General features: G+C 46.6%; 1 long non-coding RNA gene across 1 annotated transcript; it reads left to right on the top strand.

Annotated features, from left to right (window-relative positions):
* The first annotated feature begins 9,087 nt into the window (after nt 1–9,087).
* LOC124659052 lies at nt 9,088–9,638 on the top strand. Its single transcript, XR_006989432.1, has 3 exons — nt 9,088–9,201; nt 9,280–9,372; nt 9,496–9,638. It is a non-coding gene; the product is annotated as an uncharacterized LOC124659052 (long non-coding RNA).
* Nucleotides 9,639–18,156: the final 8,518 nt, after the last annotated feature.

Raw genomic sequence — 18,156 nt, 5'->3', positions numbered from 1 at the left:
GGTTTTGGTAATGATAATTTCAAAACCACTCTGTTTTTCCTCCGAAGGGTCATGTCGTGGCAGAGCAGAACTGTCGCAGCATGCTTCATCATGACGACTTGCCTTCCCAACTTCTCTGCACGATTTGACAGTTTTGGCACCATGTCCTCGAGAACTGCTCGAAAATTAAAACCCCCAACTCCTTTTATTTAACCGCATCGAACAGTTCTCCCCTTCACCCCTTCCGCATTAGCACTCCAAAAAAACCCTCCCCTGCAACCATGTCTTCTTCCTCTTCCTCCTCTTCTTCATCAGATCTTTCCCATGTGTCCTCTCCCATCCGAGAGTCGACGCCTTCGTGGGGTACGCAAGCGGCGTACGACATCCTCGCCCCAACGAAGTGGGACAAAGAGGACTACGACTCCTCCATCGAGGTCCGAGGATGACAAATCCTTGACCGACGGGGAGAGCGACCTCCATTTCCTTGCCGTCGGGGAACCGGAGGAGGAGAGCGATGATGATCGCATCTCCTGGGCGGACTTCACCACTTCCGAGGAGGTGAAGGAGGAGGAAGAGGAGGAGGAGGACGAAGACAGCTCCTCCGACGAGCCGCCGGCCAAACGCCGCCACCTCTGGCCCGGGAACCTTAGCGACGTCGACAGTGACGACGACGGCCGACGAAGAGGATGAAGACGATGAGGGTCCTGCCGGCGGCCGCCGGAGCAGCGATGACGAGCCGGTAGGGAGCAGCGCCGGCAGCGGCGATGACGGTGACGACGACGACGAGGGCAGCAGCGGCCCCTAGGTAGGGTCTTAGCATAGGGCTAGCAGTAGCAGACGGGGCAATGTATCCCCCTAGTATTTCCTTTTGAGAGCAATCAGCTCTTCTATGTAAGAAATCTGGCTCATCAATGAAGAAATTCCCCAACTCGATTTTGCCGATTCCCTTTATGATAATTTAGCCGATTGTCCTTCACTCTGATTCTGCCGATTGCCAATCTGGACAATGCCCAACAAGCCGATGGCATCGCGTCGGTCTCTCACGATAGATTTTGTGATAGATTCATCCGGACCCAAGCTCCTGGTCAAACCAGGCCCAGCCATAAGCGTGCAAACCCTAGGCCTTCAGACATTCTTCTGCCACATCCTTCCCTTCCAGATCCTCTTTGTCTCTAGAAGCGCCCTAAGATCGTTGCCGGATCAATTTAAACGCCGAAGCTGCCACTTCTGCAGGACAGACATTACCTCTGTAGTAACGTTTTATAATCCTGCTCTGTATAATCCTGCTCTGTTCTCTTTCAGCAACCATTGCTCCAAATCAAACTGAGACGCAGAGCCAACCGATTTTAGCGAACTCGGCCTTCTTATAGCAAAGGACCTCTCGCGGCAAGTTGCCCCCCGAGCCTCAGCCGGGGTAGAGACAATGATGAAGACCAATAATTCAGGCAAACAGGCCTGGGCTCGACCACGTCCGAGAGTGGACCACCTTTCATCCGCTGACAGTCTACACAGGCTACTAATCTGGTGTTGAGTAGGTGCCCTCAACATAGTCCTGGGCTTGTCGCTGAATCGTCTTGCATATTGAAACTGATAATTCCGTAACATCAGCACCATTCCTCAGGCCCGTTGTGATGCAGAGTTAGCCGATTCCAACGAAATTGGTCCGCGTAGCAAAGGATCCTTCGGGGCAAGCTGCCCCCCGGGCCTCAGTCGGGCGAGAATAACAGTGAGCCCACCACATCGGTCACCCTCGGCTTCCAACTTGTAATGCAGCATCAGCCGACTCCAACAACTATCGGCTCTTCGTTTATGGCAGGCTGGGACGCCTCCCGGTGGGGGTGTCTTTGAATCTCTGATGCCCTCCAAATTCTGGACGCAACACCCCCTAGAAGTGACAGCTACTAAGTCACCATCTTGGTCAAAACGTAGCAGCCGATGGCTTCGTCATCGGCTGTTCTCGCAGTCTTAGGAAGGCTCATCCCTACCACGACTTGCCGTTTAATCAGAGCCACGACCCTCAAACCTGCTAATGCCGCTGATCTTGAAGGCTTGCCAATGAGAATTGGGGGTCCTTGAAAGGAAGACCCATTTCATGCTCCATTGATCCTTAAGTCGATGTCTGCACATCGGCTATGCTTAAAAAATTTTGAATTTCCGGCCGATTTGTGTATCGGCCCCCATACTCCAATACCCATCGCCACAGGATGGGACACTTCTACTGCATATCCTCGTGTTTTATCCACTTGGGCGCCCCCCGAGCCGATTCTGTCAAGAGAATTGATGATATCGGCTCTGTTGGATCATGTGTTGAACCCAGAATTTTACGGCCGACCTGTGCATCGGCCCCCATATTCCAATACCCATCACCAGAAGATGAGATGCTTCCGTTGCATATCCTCGTATTTTATCTACCTGGGTGCCCCCCGAGCCGATTCTGTCAAGAGAATTGATGGTATCGGCTCTGTTGGATAACATGTTGAACCCAGGCAGAATGGTGGGTGAGGATAATTTTGGCCGATTGCTGGAATCGGCCTCCACGTTGCTTGCTCGGTGAAGGTTTTGTAATGTTCCTTCATAGACCCTTGGGGCCGATCACAAGGATCAGCCTCGCCAAGTTGCACATCGCTTGGCTTCAACTACATGGTCAGGCCAGTGGATAAAACTAGCTTAACCCTTCCCTTTGTCACATCGATGCGCTCGCAGTCGTCCAAGTTGATGCCTGAGAGGGGTTCTTGGCCTGCTGCTTCCCATGCGTTCATGCCAGCCGTTGAAACTTCGGCCGAGTCATCGGCCTGGACGACCTCTACCTCATCACCATCCCATTGTATTATGCATTGGTGCATCGTGGAGGGAATGCAGCAGTTGGCGTGGATCCAATCTCTTCCCAGCAACACAGCATAACTGCTCGTGCTATCAACGATGAAGAACGTCGTAGGGATAGTTTTTCTTCCTACGGTCGGATCCACGTTCGTAACTCCTTCTGCCTCGGACGCTTGGCCGTTGAAGTCGCTCAACGTCACGTTAGTCTTGATTAGATCCGAACTCGAGCGTCCCGGCCGACGTAGCATAGAGTACGGCATGATGTTAATCGCCGCTCCGGTGTCCACCAGCATCTTATTTACGGGCCTCCCATCGATAGATCCTCGTAAGTACAGGGCCTTCGGATGCCCGTAGCTCCTTTCCCGTGGCTTCTCAAAGATAACCGGCCGTGGGCCGCGATCAAGTTGTGCCACGGATGTCTCATCTAATCCCGGAGCACTGAACTCCGAAGGGAGGATAAACACCATATTTGTGCCAGCCGATGTTTCATCATCGGCTTTTCTCTGTTCGGGGCGCCACTCTTTTCTTTGTGGCTGGCCTTCCTTGTCCAGGGTTCGCCGAATTTTGGCGGCCAGATCAGGCCGTGCCTTCCTTAGCGTGCGCAGGTATAATCTTTCAGCTTCTTCCAACCCACGCAGACGCTGAACTCTTCGCTTCTGGGAACGGCTGAGCCCATCAGGGCACCACCTGGGCTGATGATATTTGTATTCTTCACCACCGTCCTCTAGCTCCTCGAGATCTTCCACCTGAGCGGACTCAGCATGCTTGTTCCGAGGCGGGAAAGGCCCTAGACGGCTGAACACAGACACGTTAGCGGCACCCTTCTTCCTTTGTTTGCATTCTGGGCAGTCCTCGATTGTTGGCAATCGGCTCATTCCTGAGTCCCAGCAATGTTTGAAGAACGGGCAGTCCCAGTGCCTATCCATGTCACCCTGCCCCCTTGGCCTTCCTTCGGCGCGACGATCGTACCCGTCGTCGCTTCTACCATGTTGGCGGTACCTTCTGACCTCGGCATCAGACCGAAAATTCCTTTCGTCATCTACGTCGTAGCGCCGACGTCGGTCGTGGTCCCACCGCTCGTGCCAGAATGTGTTGACTGCCAAAACCCACCGGCGGGCAGCGGCCTTGTCAACACCGTAGAGCCGGGAAGAGCCTAGAGCTGCGGCTGGCTGAGACCCCTCCGAGCGACGGCCCGCAATGCTCTTCTGGTCACACGCGGCGATGCGAAGTGCAAGGGCGTGCCACCTGACCTATACCTGGTCAGGGAAGGTGATGGGGATGCCTCGCTTAGTTTCCTGCGGGGCATACATGTAAACATTAAATACGAGCCTCGATCGGCTCTCGAGGTTATCTCGTGAATCGGCTCAAAGAGCCGATCCACCCATGATTCGTACGGGGTGCACGAATACTTGGTGGTCCTGCTTGATCAAGATAAAGCTAATGAGATCTACGACGATTTAGGGTTTTCACCGCATAATCGGATCATCCTACTCCGAGGTTGGGCCTCGCGGCCACGCACGGTGCTCGTAAGCCGATCCTAAACAAGGCCTAAAAACCAACATGAAGTTGATCCTCGGAACATCCTGTTTAGGACTTGCGAACGCCACCCTACGTGCCACTTGGATCCTCCCCCTTTGTAAGGCCTAACTATTGCAGATATTAAACTAATCCTTGTAGAACAAGGAGCAATCGTAACGGATCAGATCTACTGAATAATGATCAAGCGGGGTGCCGCCCCCACACCTGAGATAGGTGTGAGGGCGGCTAGATATGCAAGGGTTGCACTACGTAAGCATGCTTAAACGAAGAACAATGCTAACCCTAACACATATATGATAACTACGTTGCTCGCCATCAAAAGCGCTTCGATACGAGCAACGCATGAACAACGTGGGGCTTGTGCTGCCTAGATCGCAAGATGCGATCTAGGCAGCATGTCGCTACCTGATAGAAACCCTCGAGACGAAGGAGGTGGCGATGCGCCGAGATTGGTTTGTTTGGGGTTGAACGTGAGTTGTTGTTTATTCCATAAACCCTAGATACATATTTATAGTCCAGCGGACTTTCTAATGCGGGCGTGCACCAAACCGTGCACGAGTAAGATTCTATCTCTAAACTAAGATGCGATCTAATATGTTACAGATACATGGGCAATTAAGCCCAACTTGGTATAAAAGGCCGATTCATATATTCCTTCTATATATATTTCTTCAAGCCCATCTTGATCGCGGCCCACCTCCTGATTAGCCAAAATCTGGTGATAACACATAGACGCGGGCCCTCGATAGGGAACGACAGAGCCAGAAGACGCCGGAGGAGAGGAGCCTGCCGGTTAACGCTCTCGACAGCCCGTCCTGGGCACGGTGTTTCAAAGACGAGTGCGCCGTCGAGCTCGCGCGGATGGACAACCGCTCGGGCGTCCGCTTCAACAATGTCGGCCACCGTGCCTGGTGGTACGGCTGCAACGTCGACGACACGCTCCGCCAATACGGCTTCCGTCCGCGCGTCCGTGGGCAACGGGAGCCGGTGTACTTCCCACAGGCGGTGGGCATGGCGCTGGCGCCGACCCAGCAGAGGGCGCCGGAAAGGACCGCGGCGTCCGGAAGCTCTCGCACCGGATCGTCGTCTGCCGTCGCGCGCACGCGCTCGACCGCGCCCGCGCCTCCTTCCGGAGGCGTCGTCATCCGCGACGAGGCGAGGCTCGCGTCCTCTGCTCTAACTCGTCGGACGGCGGGGTTGTGCCGCCTCTCCCGCGTCAAGGAGGAGGACGCCGCGGCCTCGCCACCACTTCCGCCGGCGAAGAAGCAATGTTGGGAGAAGGAGGCCAAGGCGCAGGCGGCCCTCTGTGGCGGCGATGATGCGGAGGAGTTCCCTGTCCAGAACTTCATCCTCGTCCGCTCCGTCGACGAAGACTACCGGCATATCGCGATCGACCCGCGGCAGCCGGCGGTGTGGTCCGCCAGGAACCACGGCGCCAACTACGTCGACCTCGCCGGATCATCCGAGCTGCCGGCGCCAAAGGAGGAGAAGGCCGACGAGGCCGACAGCTGGTCTTTCGGGTCATCTAGCGCCGACAGCGACGAGCTGGATTTCAACGCCTTCGACTCCCAACACCGTTAGATGTTTTTTTTTAGTTTTTTAGTTTGAATTCGCTTTAAATTTGTACAAATTTCGTTCAAACTTCGTATGAATTTCAGTTTTTAAATATCATTATAAATTTCAAAATCTAACGGGGCTGCAGTATGGGGGGCGCCGGTGTGGAAGCAGCATCCCCAAATAGAGGATACTCTGCCGGCGCCCCCCATACGGTAGTGCCGGCGCCCCTGTCGGCGCCTATTTGGGGGCCACCGGTGGAGATGCTCTAAAGGCCCATTAGTGATCTCATCTAAGCGAAGGACGTTTCCAACCATTCTTGAAATACAAGGCTGCTGCTAGCTAGCCATAGGAGAGGAAATATGAAGAAAAAAAATCGTAAGAGAAACTCTTGTCCATGCAACTGTACATGCATGATGGCGTGTGCATGTGCATGGTGGTTGGATATGTCAAGCTTCGATTCAAAAATCGAGCATGTAAAGGAGTACATTGAAGTCACCCTTTACGCGCACTCTTGCGAGGTACCCTGACCAGCATTTCGTTGATGTCACCGCTGCCATCAGATGCCACCGTCATGTTAGGCCTCAAGCCCACCAGCAGGGGTGTTACGGTTACGGTGCCGCCTTGTCTTGTTGGAGCGCAACGACCATGGCAATTGGTCCACGAAGGCTAGGATGTATATATATCCTCCATGAGCTCAACGATGCCACCCTCGCGTCGTCACAGAGCTGTCGAGACATATCTCCTGTGAAGTGAGCGCGGCGCTGAGCCAGACCCTGCGATAGTGAGATGATTCAAGACGTAGAACACCTCTCCTTGATGAAGCCTCGTCAAGGGCGTATCTGACCACCTCCCAACAGTAGTGCAACCCACGTGACATGCGCTTACTACTAATGTTCTGGAGGTCGTCAATGAGCGCCTTGGACTTGGTGATCTCCCGACGTAACGAGGAAGATGGCCTCCGCAAGATCCGCAGCGCCGCCTTAGTTCGGCTTCTCGTGTGTCTCTGTGGTCCGTAGGTTGGCAAAGGCCTTCACCAGCTTCTCCAGCACTGAGAGGTCGGCGTGGGCCACGCCGGTGTTGAATGGTTTCTCTTTCAAGACACGACGAAGACGACCACAATCACTGCCGCAATCACGACTACGACCGTCGCGCCGGCGATCGTTTCACCTTTTTTTTGCACATTATGTCACGATCGAATACGATATGAGACCTTTTGATTGCCCTACTTTTGCATTCTTAGAACTTCTGTCTTTTGCTGATTAACATTTACAATTATTCCCGCTGAAATCATGATTTATTTTGGTGCAGCGTGGCGCTTAATTATTATTTTTAGAGAAACATAGGAAAAATATTGACTAAATCAACAATAGTGGTTTATCGATTATTTTGTGAGAACTGAATTCCCATACATTCATTCGCATATATGTGATATTTCTACCACTTAAATAAATAGCATAATTAATTTCCATTGCATTTCTCAGTTCTTTCCGCAGCAATCGCAGGTGCTACTACTGCCTTCCATGCAACCGCTCTTATCTTTGTCATAACCTTGGCCAACGCAGTAAGCCTTACAAATAATGTTGCCTTTAGCTCGATTCGGAGGTGAACAATAGTCCACAGAAGTAGTTTCACTCTTGTCGTCAGGTGTACCTATGCACAAAGCACAACAGAGATAGCTCAGTCAGCACAGATAATGGGTTAGAGATTATTTTTGTGCAGGTATCATGAAAAAATAAAGCAAACCATACATCCTGCATGACATGATAAGAAAGTGGTGGCCATGGCCAGCAGAGCTACCAAGCACAGGGCCTGTGTGTATTTTCTAATATTTGCCATGGGAGGTAGTTTCCTATTTCTTTTCTTCTAATGTTGTTGGTCGATGTCAATGTACTCATGTTCCTTCCATGTGCTTGTGCTTATATAGAGGAAGACAAAATCTTAAAGATTAATGTGCAATGAAATATTTGGAGTAAATTGATTTCTTGCCTTCCATATATTTCCAGGTATTACATTAATGCAATAATCTAAACCATATATATTGTTTCCATTTTAGCACCTTATGTAATGCTTCCTTATCCTCATTATTATTAAAGATATACTTGGTATACTCTCCTTGTCAGCCAACCATCCTGATGGTTTACTTTAGTACTTATCCGGAAGCAGCAATTGTTGCCTAATATTTTTCTTTGTTATTGGTTGATGTCAATTTAGTCATATTTCTTGCATGTGCATGTGTTTATAAACAAAGAAAATGAAATCTTATAGTTTGCGCAACCAAATATTTGGAGTGAATTGATTTCTTGCCACCTATGATTTCTTATTATACATACTAGTAAAAGTGCCCGTGCGTTGCACCGGTTGTACTAACTCTGTCCGGAAATAAGTGACTCGGTCTTAGATTTATTTCTTGAAGGAGGTAGTAAATAATTCAACATGTGCTTACAACCCTAAAAGACAATACGATGACAGTTTATCAAACAAAAAGTCTTATATTTCACTTTGATTTTTTGGTTTGTACCATTTTAAAATATTTTCTGGTTATCTTGTTGCAATGCACAACAATCCTCTAAAGAGAGAAATAAAAACTCAACATAGGCGGTGTAGGGAGAGACCCGGGGTCGTAGACTAAGGGAGGGTTCGATATGTGGTCAGTTGCCACAAAGCCTTTTGGGGCGGGGCACAAAGGTCAATGCGACAGTTAGAGCGATAGGGACGTGTGGCTTTATTGGAATGTGAACTGCGGGTTAATTCCTAACAAATCAAGGGGTAAATTTGTTAATGTTTACTATTGAAACTTCTCGTTCTTCCTACCACCGCTCGTCCTAGATCCTAATAGCCGTCAAGCTCGTGCTGTCTAATAATGACGATGCATGACCGCAACAAAATCTTTTGAGGTGGCACCCATCAATCCAAGCCACGTAAACGAACTACGGTACCGACTTGAACGTCCTTGCCGGGTGACACACTCTTCGCCCCACCTAATTTTTTTTACTAATCTTCAATGGACACCACAAGCTCAATCATCTTGATCAAGGACATTTTGTTTAGACACAGCATGCTCACGGACAACACACACAAAGAATTCCTAATCAATACATACTTATTTGTTACGTTTCGTTTCTTCCATATTGCCGTATGTATACTGCGTTGCTCACAGATAGCAGGCGCTAATCTTGAATGATTGTGCTGCCATGGCCCAAGGACAAGGAGAATGAAAAGAAGCCTCGGGAGAAGAAGAAGCCCGAAGAGGAGAAGAAGACTGATAAAGATCTCCTTGACTGGCTTCAGGCCATGTTTGGATTTCAGGTAACCTTACACTGCATGTCTATATGTCTACTTTACTATCAAAATACAAATCATCTAATTTCACTGCTCTCTTTGCAGAAAGATAATGTATCCAACCAAAGGGAACATCTCATATTGTTATTAGCAAACGTACACATAAGGCTGATACCCAAGCCTGAACAACAGTCTAAGGTTCTTATTCTCCTTCTTTATCTTAGCTTAAGAGGAACTGGGCGTTGTTTGTTTCCGTCTTTCTTCATGTTGCCTAAAAGTAATGTGATGATGAGTTCTTGTGCCTTTTGTTGTTTTTTCCAGTTGGATGATAGGGCTTTGGGAAAAGACTTTCAGGGAGTATCAGGATTTCCAGGTTAACCATGTGCATGAAATAACTGAAAATAACCAGGCAATGATAGAACTAGAGGCCAAGAAGCACAGATTGGAGAAGGAACTGAAAGACCAGGAAGCTAATGCTCTTGTTTGGAATCCACAAACTTCTGGTAGTTCCTAACGAAACAAAAATGGTCTGTACTGCAGCTCACTAAGAAGATTGAAAGATCCAACCAGGCGCTGACAAAGCTTCATAGTTCTTGGAACCCTTCAGAGCCATCTTCAGACGAGGAACTCTTGACAGAGGAGGAAATGATGATATTCCGAAAGATTGGCCTAAAAATGGATGAGCATGCCCGAGAAGGGGAAGGGGAGACGGCCATGTAGGCCAGAGAACGGCGTTGCGTCAGGAAATGGCAATGGAGTTGAGCGTGGTAGGCCGAGGCCGAGCAGGAGGATGGTGACCAAGAAGAGGTGAGAGTGGCGAGATGGCGCCATTGTTGGATGGGAAGTTGGGGATGCAGCGGGAGATTTATAGGAGGATTGATTTGGGCGGGAGGCGCAGCTACAAAGCGTTGGAAAATTAGAAGAGGTGTTGGTGGTTTGGCCGTTCAGAATCAAGTTCAGTCTCACTCTGACCAAACCAAACCTAGCATCGCGCGCACGACCATCTGAACCTGCCATCTGAGATCGCACCAAAATGTTTAAAGTGGGCACGGACGGGACGGCCGCGAGCGCGGACGAAGGCGGCGCAGCGGCGGTGGAGTGGGTCTTGGAAAGAAGGCCAAACCTCGACGGCCGCCGGACGACCTCGACGGCGCAGTCGGTGTCGAGGAAGAGGAGCTCGGTGAAGTCGCCCACAAGGCCTTCCTGCGCAGGGAAAGGAGAAGCGACCGGCCGACGGGCCCTCCGCAGGAGCCTCCCGACACCGAGCGGATCCGCCCCGAACTCCCTCTCGCCGGGGATCTACGGACGGCAGCGCCGCACCGTCGGCCTCCTCCTGGAGGAAGACGAGACCTGATTTGGACCTGATTGCAAATTATTTTGAATTCGCGAGGGGGTTATTGTAAAAATAACTTATAACACTCGCCCGAACAGTAATTCGGGTCGGAGGGAGTGATGTCTACGCACGCTTCTATTCCTGTAGATAGTGTTGGGCCTCCAAGAGCAGAGGTTCGTATAACAGCAGCAAGTTTCCTTAAGTGAATCACCCAAGGTTTATCGAACTCAGGGAGGTAGAGGTCAAAGATATCCCTCTCAAGCAACCCTGCAATTAAGATACAAGAAGTCTCTTGTGACCCCAACACACCTTATACACTTGTCAGATGTATAGGTGCACTAGTTCGGCGAAGAGATAGTGAAATACAAGTAATATGGATGATTATAAGTAGTAATTGCAATCTGAAACAAAAATGGCAGCAAGCGAACATGTAGCAGAACTTGTTGGAAACGGTGTTTCAATGCTTAGAAACAAGGCCTAGGGATCATACTTTCACTAGTCGACAGTCTCAACAATGATCACATAATTGAATAAATAAATGCTACTCTCGAACACTCTCTTGTTGGATAACAAACACCATTCATTGTGTAGGGCTGCAAAAGCACACCTCAAGCCGGAGTAAACAAGCTCCACAACGTCATAAAGGAATCACACACGATGCGCACACTATCACCATCACACCGTGGAGAGTGACTCCGGAGTTCATATTAAAGTAACCTCTAGAGTGCATAATAGACAAGAGTAACATCTACATATTCAACTAGATTACAAAGCTCATGATCACATAAAGATCACACCATGGGAGAGAGAGATGAACCACATAGCTACGGGTAGAGCCCTCGGCCTCGGGGAGAACTACTCCCTCCTCATCATGGGAGACAGCAACAGCGATGAAGATGGCGATGGAGTCGATGGAGATGGCTCCGGGGGCAATTCCTCGTCCCGGCAGGGTGCCGAAACAGAGACTTTTGTCCCCCGAATTAGGGTTTTTGGTGGTGGCGGAGCTACGGAACTCTTCTGGAGAAATCGTCGATCTCTTTAGGGTTTTCAGGGCAGGAGCTTAATATAGGCGAATGGGCGGCGCGAGGGGGTGCCCGAGGGGCCCACCCCATAGGGCGGCGCCGCCCCCTTCCTGGCCGCGCCAGTGGATGGGGAGGAGGCCGTGGGCCTCCTCTGGCCTGGCCCTTCTAGCTCCGTGGGTCTTCTGGCGAAATAGAATTTCTGTAATTTTTCTGGATTTTTCCGAGCACTTTGGTTTTTGGGCCTTTTCTGCAATAAACAGACATAATAAACAGAAACTGGCACTGTGGCATCTTGTTAATAGGTTAGTCCAATAAATGCCATAATATGATATAAAGTGCATATAAAACATGTAGCTATTGACATAAAACTAGCATGGAACATAAGAAATTATAGATACGTTGGAGACGTATCAAGCATCCCCAAGCTTAGTTCTACTCGTCCTCGAGTAGGTAAACGATAAAAATAATAATTTCTGAAGTGACATGCTACCAACATAATTTTGATCAATACTATTGTAAAGCATATGAGATGAATGAAGTGACTCAAAGCAATGGTCTATAGTTTGCTAACAAAAAGATAATGACTAAACAACTGAATCATATAGTAAAAACTTTTCATGAATAGTCCTTTCAAGACAAGCATCAAAAAGTCTTGCATAAGAGTTAACTCATAAAGCAATAGATTCTTAATACAAGGTTTTGAAGCAACACAAAGGAAGATTTAATTTTCAGCAGTTGCTTTCAACTTCAACATGCATATCTCATGGATAATTGTCAACACAAAGTAATATAATAAGTGCAATAAGCAAGCATGTAAGAATCAATGCACACAGTTGACACAAGTATTTGCTTCTAAGATAGAAAGAAGTAGGTAAACTGACTCAACATAAAGTAAAAGAAAGGCCCTTCGCAGAGGGAAGCAGGGATTAAATCATGTGCTAGAGCTTTTCAAGTTTTAAAATCATAAAGAGAGCATAAAAATAAAGTTTTGAGAGGTGTTTGTTGTTGTCAACGAATGGTAGTGGGCACTCTAACCCCCTTGTCAAACAGACTTTCAAAGGGCGGCTCCCATAAATGACGTTATCTCTACCAGCAAGGTAGATCATTCCTCTTCTCTTTTGTTTACACATGTATTTTAGTTTTATTTATAGATGACACTCCTCCCAACCTTTTGCTTTCACAAGCCATGGCTGACCGAATCCTCGGGTGCCTTCCAACATTTCACATACCATGGAGGAGTGTCTATTGCAAAATTAAGTTCCTTACTGATAAATCAGGGCAAAACATATGAAGAGAATTATTAATGAAAGTTAATTAATTGGGGCTGGGCACCCCGTTGCCAGCTCTTTTTGCAAAATTATTGGATAAACGGATGTATATGCCACTAGTCCATTGGTGAAAGTCTGCCCAACAAGATTGAAAGATAAAACACCACATACTTGCTCATGAGCTATAAAACATTGACACAAATAAGTAGTAATAAAGTTTTGAATTTTTTAAAGGTAGCACATGAAGTATTTACTTGGAATGGCAGAAAAATACCACATAGTAGGTAGTTATGGTGGACACAAATGGCATACGTTTTGGCTCAAGGTTTTGGATGCACGAGAAGCATTCCCTCTCAGTACAAGGCTTTGGCTAGCAAGGTTGTTTGAAGCAAACACAAGTATAAACCGGTACAGCAAAGCTTACATAAGAACATATTGCAAGCATTATAAGACTCTACACTGTCTTCCTTGTTGCTCAAACACTTTTACCAGAAAATATCTAGACCTTAGAGAGACCAATCATGCAAACCAAATTTCAACAAGCTCTACGGTAGTTCTCCACTAATAGGTTTAAACTACACGATGCAAGAGCTTAAACATGAAATACTTGAGAGCTCAAAACAATTGCCAAGTATCAAATTATTCAAGACAATATACCAACTACCACATGAAGCATTTTCTATTTCCAACCAAATAGCAATAAGTGCTGCGGCTTTCAGCTTTTGCCATGAACATTAAAAGTAAAACGAAGAACACCAGTGTTCAAATGAAAAAGCGGAGCGTGTCTCTCTCCCACACAAGCATGATAGGATCCGATTTATTCAGAGAATGAAAATAACAAAACGAAAATAAAAGCACACAGACGCTCCAAATAAAGCACATAAGATGTGACAGAATTAAAATATAGTTTCACTAGAGGTGACCTGTGGTGACCCGGCATACCACTGCATGGTGTAGTATGCAAGTCTGATATAACACCAATGAAACACCGTTCCACTCGTATTATATCGCTCAGAGTGGTACAACAGAAACATATGCGGGTCCAAGGCATGTCTATAAAATTACAACACAGACTCTTTACAAAAGATCCACACAGCCTCCTACTTTACAATGAGGTAAAACTGCAAATAAACTCCAAAAGAACGACTCGTGATCTAATCTTATCACGAACTCTATTTGTAGAGTATTTGACTAGCTATAGAGGCTATGAATAGATTCTAGCTAAGTAGGAGCTAGGTTTAGGAAGCTAGTTCCATTCTATGGCTAAACTAGGTTTTCTCCTTGTTGGATGTGGTATCTGACTCGTCTGACAGGGTCCTGTCTCTTGAAGTAGTTGTTGACTCCTCGGTCTTCGAGTTGCACTGTAGATCCTCCTTCGGTGCCTCCATATCTAAGCAGGGGATTTAAGAGTGGGATGAGTACGAGCGTACTCAACAAGTTCATTATAGGAAAGAGGTGTTTAATGCACTAGCTACAGCATTAGACCAGAAAGTCTAATACCAATGCAAGTTTTCATAATCATTTCTTCAAGAGGTTGCTTTTATTCAGAAGAGCTATGTCCGTCGGCCTTCACCGGTTTACTAGAACTTCATGGAGCTCCTTTCCGGCCGCGTTCGCAGCTTCCATATCCCGGAACAGGGAGTGACAGGTCACGGTTCTTTACACTCGCAGAGGTGTGTTGCTTTACCCATAAGAGATCTTAACCTTGGTGCCAACCGGGAATGACCCGTCCACACTTCCTATGGTGTGAGGCCCGGTATAAGGTCTAGCCAATCATGTTCCTCCGCTACCTCGAACACCCACCCTTTGTTGCATACCCCGACCCTGGGTCCTCGTCGGTCCTCTTATACCACTTAAGGATGGACCCCGACCACGACAACAGCTTGGGACTCGTTAACCAAACTCCTTCGCCGGTAGCTGCAACCCATCATAGACCGCAATACCGTGGGGACTTTAGGCTTCCCCAGCCCACCGCTTGCACTTCGAGCGACAAGTGTCTACGGACTATGCCGTGGGGACTTAAGGCTTCCCCAGCCAACCGCTTGCCCCGACGGATACAAGTGTCTACGGTAAAGCGCATCCGTTGATGAACGAGAGGTGGAAACACTTTTGACTACTCCGTCCCACTCCGGATCTTATGGTTAACACGGATATTACGGCACAAGAATCACCGGCGACATTTGTTGTTTAATCCTAGATGGATATAAGCCCGTGCAATGGAACCTCCACCATATCAACACAATCCATGGTTCCATTGCCCACCACATAGTCATATTCATAGTTATGAAAGTAGTGGTTTTGATTTTTGTGCAATAGTGATAACCATAATACTTTGCAAGTAATTTGATAAAAATACTCAAATGACATGAGCAAGTGATGAACTTGCCTTTCTTGACTGCAAGATTATGCAGGCAAGGTCTTTGATACGCAATAACTCCAAATTCTGAAATAGCAATCATCGTCCGGTAAGGACGATGTTTAAAAGATTGGCAAGGATGCAATAATGCATAAGAATGAGATGAAATCGCTCTAAGCGTGATCTAACCCCGATGATTTAGGATCAGTGAGTTGTAATGATTGGTTCAGGGTGTGTTGCACTTTTAGAGTGATTCACATACAAGGTTCTTATTCAGGTTTGATTACTTGGGATCATAAACAGGTGGGTAATAAAGAATAATAATCAATTGGGCACACAAAGAATGATAATTGGCATAATGTTATCAAGTAAAGAACAGTGGTCAGTTTTAGTACTAGATGGCATGGTTAATGATTAATTATCATATACTTCAAAAGAATAACTTTTGAAGAACATGTTCTTTAATAAAGAACAAGTATGATAATTAGGTTGGTGGAGTTCTATAATTTATTATGGTTCCAAGTAGTTTTTGGAGTAAGTGTTAGATGGATCACAACCTAGTTGTACTTATGAGCTACTAGGCTTGTGTTGTTAAATTAAGCCTAAACATCTTAATTAACAATAGTTGCTATCAAGGTGGTATACATTGTTGGTGATAGCTGGCTAGGGTTTATAGGTCCCTATAAGCAGGGTTGATGATGATTCTTTATTTACTTTAAAAGAATAACTTTTGAAGAACATACTTCTTAAATAATAAGAAGTATAACAATTAGGGTTTAGGTGGTCTAGGTTTTACTGTTGGTTCTATTTAAGTAAAGAATGAGTGGCTCCTAAATGGAATGGTGGATAAGTATCCAACACTAGTAGGGTTTAGTGGAATATGGTATGTGATACAGAATAGCAAGTATAGTTGCTATTATGGTTCATCACAAGGATGTGATGATAAGCATGGTTAATTAAGGATGGTGGTCTTTGGTAATGGAATCTATGGTTTACACTTGGTTGGCCCTACTGGATTATTTAGGTCTAATGAAGATGAACACATGGGATGCTAGTTAGTAGTGATAGGATTTCCCATATTTTATGTGGATTCTAACTAGTATTTAGTTGCTAGATATGAATTTATGTTTACTAGTGAAGTAACATGATCACATGTTACTTAGGTTTAGGTTTGGGATCCATTTAGGGTTCCTAAGAAGTAATGGATCTAGGTCTAAATGGCACTAGGGTTTTAGGATTACACATGAAATGATGAGGTTATCACTTTGTTTTTAATGGAACTAGGGTTTCCTAATTACCCTATAATTATTGGATTAATAACTTCATTAATAAAGTTGAAGTTATTAATAACTTTGAAATAAAAATAATATTGAATTTGGCATTTTATTATTTTAAATAGTTAATAATTAAGGTAATTATTAATTGAGTTTAAATCTTTCTAATAAAGATTTAACCAATAATACATAAAGAAAATAAGGTTTCATGTTTTTCTTTATTTATTTATTGGTTTTTATTTAATTTGGATAGTTTTCCTGATTTCTGAATTTTAATTGTATTAAGAATTAAAATAAAAAGCTTAAATAACAGGTATTAAATAATTGAATTTTTATTAAAAATAAAAATTTCATTTTATATTTTTATTGGATAGAGTTTACTTTTCTAAGAATTTTAATATCTCATTTATATTTTTCTGATTTAAATTGGATTTTCTAAATTTATTTGAAGTTGCAGTATTTTACTGGAATTAAATTTTAAACTGAAAATACTCACTGTACCGGTTTAATCTACCCATATGGTCACTGACCTGTGGGTCCAACATCCACGTCCACAGCCACGAAGGCGTGGACTGGTCAAATGGCCAACGTGGCCAGGCAACACGGTGGCCGGCGGCAGTCGATTACGGCGCCGTCGATACCGTGCACCCCTGGACGTGCGGCCATATCCGTTGGAATCAGCTCGATGCGGCGAACCAAGTAGTGGCGGCGCCGCCTCTCGATGGTCGCCGGAGTTGCTCCGGCGAGCGCAAACAGCGGCTGTTTCCGACGAGCAATGGGGACAGCGAGCTACACGGCGATCTAGGATGCGATAGGAGGCTCTCGAGAGGCGTATGCTCACCCTGATGGTGACGAGCTTGAAGGAGAGGTCGAGGAAGCTCGGACGGCGGCGATTTCTTCAATGGCCGCGGCGGCGGTGGTCGGAAGAAATGGTTAAATTCGTCGGAACGGGAGCTTCCCAGCAAGCGCGCGTCGGCGAGAAGGTAGCTGGCGACTAGGCGGAGCTCTAGGGCTTGACGGCATGGCTCGGGAGTGCTCCAATCGACGGCGGGAGGAGTCGGTTGAGCGGCTAGGGTTTCGTTACTGGGGGAGAATGGAGCAGAGAGAGGGCAAATTGGAGGCTTCCGCGCCATTTATACGTCCACGGGAGTGTGCTGGCGGTCAAGAATACCGGCGGCGACCGCGGACGTGGCCCTGGGCGTCGCGGTGTCGACCTCCTGTGCGTGAAGAGGAGAAGAGGAAGACGATGACCCTCTCCTCGTGGTTATCCACGGCGAAGAGGTATTCGGCCGTGGTGGGCTGTGGTGGGCTGAGGCTTTGGGCTGCTTGGTGGGCTCGACTGCTGGGCTTGCTGCTGGGCTTGCTGCTGGGCTGCGTCGACCAGGTGAGCCTGGTAGGTCATTATCTTCCCTTTTCTTTTTCTGTTTTGTTTTCTGTTTTGTATTTTATGTTTTCCATTCCCTTTGTTGAATTGAAATTTGAATTCAATCCTACTTTGCAGATGTTTATTTATATTGCAATTAGGAGTTAATAACAAAATCACTGCATTGATTTGTTGTTCTCAACATTTATTTAATATGTGAGCTTTATTGTAAATTTTAATTAAGCATGATTTTATGCACTATTTTAATTTCCTTTTTCTTGTGTATAAATTTTATTTTGGATGATTATGATTGATGCTTTCATCTCCAAGTATTTCAGAGATTGTCCTTAGGGCTTGGTTTCTATT

Source organism: Lolium rigidum, chromosome 6 (genome assembly GCF_022539505.1).
Source record: "Lolium rigidum isolate FL_2022 chromosome 6, APGP_CSIRO_Lrig_0.1, whole genome shotgun sequence".
NCBI lineage: Eukaryota > Viridiplantae > Streptophyta > Magnoliopsida > Poales > Poaceae > Lolium > Lolium rigidum.
This window is presented reverse-complemented; position numbering and strand designations above follow the sequence as displayed.